Source organism: Megascapheus bottae, chromosome 16 (assembly GCF_031878675.1).
Source record: "Megascapheus bottae isolate mThoBot1 chromosome 16, mThoBot2.hap1, whole genome shotgun sequence".
In the NCBI taxonomy this organism is placed as follows: domain Eukaryota; kingdom Metazoa; phylum Chordata; class Mammalia; order Rodentia; family Geomyidae; genus Megascapheus; species Megascapheus bottae.
In genome coordinates, this window is record NC_143524.1 from 14788945 (window position 1) to 14792203 (window position 3259).

Below are 3259 nucleotides of genomic sequence, written 5' to 3' on the forward strand. Positions count from 1 at the left end.
AGAGAGTTTTAGGACTTCTTTTTCCCAACTCTGTTCCTCATTTTCTCTCTTTCCATTCATGAGGAGTGTTTAGCTTTTTACTATATCAAGGAGATGGCTGATTTATAGATAGCCTTTCTTGTGTCTCCTATTCTTGTAACTTAACATCAAGAAGGAGACATGGTGGGAAGCAAGTTTAAACTGCTTGCTTAGTGGCTGTCTGGTTCTCGTTTCTGAGTCTGGCTCTTTTGGTATTTGTTTAAAACAACATAATTTCCCTGTCACCTCATCTTTCTACCCTGCCTCAGACTGTCAACAGAGAACATCGTGCTTTTCAGCTACATTGCAGGGAGAGTGTTTTGAATGGAAAGAGGAAAAGAACACGAGCCCACGAAGGTGCCCTAGGCAGGGAGAAGGAGCCAAAGACAAGGCAGGAGAAGGCTGGCCTCACTCACAATTTTGTCCAAGGCTGATCTTGGACACAGGCACCAAGGCCACGCTCTTCCAGGCAGCCTTCCAGGAAAGACATCTTGAGAGAAGGCCTGTGAGCAAAGGGTTTCCAGGCCTTAATTTAGGGCTGTCTCCTGGGCCAACTTCTCAGAGTGAGAGGAAAGAACGTTAACTTCCTTTCTATAGAAAATGAGGTAGAGGAAGGAGTTGACTGATACCAGTTTTCACAGAAAGTTTAGGGCAGCTAAGTTGACCTCAGTCCTTGAGTCTGGCCACAGGAGAATTCAGGCAAGATGTGAGCATAGTAAAGGTGATAGGAAAGTTGTTAGAAAAGAAATGTGGCAGGGAAAGAGAGCAGGTGGCACAGACATGCCACAGGAAGACAGAACTTCAGCCCATTTAGCCATCTTGCACCATATTTCTTATTCCAAGGTTTGGCCTTGAGTTCAATAGGGAGAATTGAAGTCCTGGAAGATAGTTTTCTATTTCCTGTATGGCTGTGACACCCAAGAACACTGGAAGGGGTATATATAATGTCACACAGGAGAAAGGGGATATCATTTTATTTAGATGCAATGAAAATAATACCCATTGTTGGTTTCATAGATTTTATTTTCAGGAAAAACTCGACTGTTATTGCAAATCTTACCCCTATTATCTACCCTGGCTGGAAGATTAATACTACCAGTGCCAAGACTCTCTGCCTGTTGCGTTAAGAGGCAACTTGAAAACTATTAGGCGTCCTTGACTCCTCCATTTTCTGTCTCTGTCCTTTGTCCCAAGCTGTTTTTTCATCTCAGAACCCCAAAAGAGCTGGACCACTTGCTAGATGACAGTGATGGCCCTTGAAACAAAGGCCTTGTCTGCACCATCTTTAGACAACAGCCCGTCAAACCACCAGTGACCACTTGTGAACACATTTGTGACCTGGAGCTATTTTAGTTCTGCCTCTCTTTTCCATCCTCTCCCTCAACACTTTCTGTTTAACTTGCATAATGTTTATACCCTGAAGATGTCCGGGAGACAATACCATAGTGTTGTCTTCCCGTGGCGATCATGTAATAAATCTCCTTTCTGAGTCCTTCATCATGTCTCTTCACGTGGAAGGTAGTGATTGGACTGGACAAGTGGAACAGTTGGACTTTGGGCCTGGGATACTAAAAAACAAAACAAAACAGTTCCACCTTCTACCTCAATTTTTTTGGTAAGAATTGGGTAATTGTTTTGGTGGTACTAATGTCTGAACTCAGGGTCTCCCACTTGCCAGGCAGATACTCTACCATTTGATCCATCCTTCTTATCCTCTTATAAAGCAACTTTTATTATACCTAGTATTTGGCCAAAAAAAAAGAATTTAAACTACTAATTGTAAGGCATGGAAAGATGTAAAACAGAAAGTCAAATGACAAACAACTTGGTCACAGTATTTAAAATACATGACAAGCAAAAGATAATTTTTCCTAATATACAAAGAAATCTTAAGTTATTAAGAGGAAAAACCACCTTGAGAAATAGCAGGATAGGGCATGAACAGAAAATTCAAAGAAGAATAAATATATCCAATAAATGTATTGCGAGATGCTAACTTCATTAATCATGAATGCTCAGAAAAATCAAATAATTTAATCATATTAAAATTGTCTGATTGGTCTCTTTCCCTTCTGGTTCCAGGCACATCAGCTCCTGAGGGTTGGCAGTTCAGACATGGCCATGTCCAAGAACCATACTACACACAACCAGTCCCAGAAGTGGCACAGAAATGGTATCAAGATACCCAGGTCACAAAGATATGAGTTGCTGAAAGGGGTGGACCCCAAGTTCCTGAGAAGCATGCATTTTGCTAAGAAGCACAACAAGAAGGGCTTTAAGAAGATGCAAGCCAACAATGCTAAGGCCATGAGCATGCAGGCCTGGTGAAGCAACAAACACGAGCTTCCAGAGCAGGCCACCTGCAAGCTCCAGCGACTAGCCTACACTGCCCACCCCAAGCTCAGGAAGCGCACGCATCCATGCCTACATTGCCAGGGGTTGCAGGCTCACCCAGCCCAAGGCGAGGGCCCAGGCTCCTGCTAAGGCCAAGGCTAAGGCACAAACCAAGGCCCAGGCTCCAGCCAAGGCCCAGTTTCCAGCTGCCACTCCAGCTCAGTCCCAGGCTCCATCTTCTAAGGGTGACCAGGGCCCTGTGAAGGCCCCACAATGAAGACCTCTGTCTGCCAGTGTGATGACAGGAGGACTGCTGTGGCTCTCAGCCAATGGCCTGTTGTCATTTCTACCAATAAAGCTGAGGCAAGAAAAAAAATTACCTGATTGGGCTCAAATTATAGTTCAGTGATGGAGAGTCTACCTAGCCCATTAGAAGGTCTGAATTCCATTCCCAGCCTGGTTTCTCTCCTCTCTTGTTCCTTTTAATCACCTCTCCAGCCTCCTCCCCTGTGCCCTCTCCCTCACTTGGGTAACCACTGCTCTAACCTACGTCTGTGGGATCAGCCTTTTCTCTCCCTAAGAGAAATGGGAACATATGGTATTTTTTTCCTGAGGGCAATATTTTTGAAAGATTGATAATATCCTGTGATAATAAGAATGCAGAAGCCACAGGCAGCTGGAGAAGACATATGTCACTCTAATCTTTTCACAGAGTGGCTTGCACAAATCACATACAAGAATTGCTTCTAACTAAGCACTGCCTATAATCCTAGCTAGCTACTCAGGAGGCTCTGAGATCTGAAGATTACAGTTTGAAGCTAGCCAGATAGAAAAGTCCATGAGGCTCTTATCTCCAATCAACTATCCCCCCAAAAGCTAGAAGTAGAGTTATGGCTCAAGTAGTGAA

The 3259-nt window shown here is 43.9% G+C and overlaps 1 pseudogene; it reads left to right on the forward strand.

Moving 5' to 3' along the window:
• The first annotated feature begins 2133 nt into the window (after positions 1-2133).
• LOC150052934 (large ribosomal subunit protein eL29 pseudogene) lies at positions 2134-2629 on the forward strand (annotated as a pseudogene).
• The last annotated feature ends 630 nt before the right edge of the window (positions 2630-3259 follow it).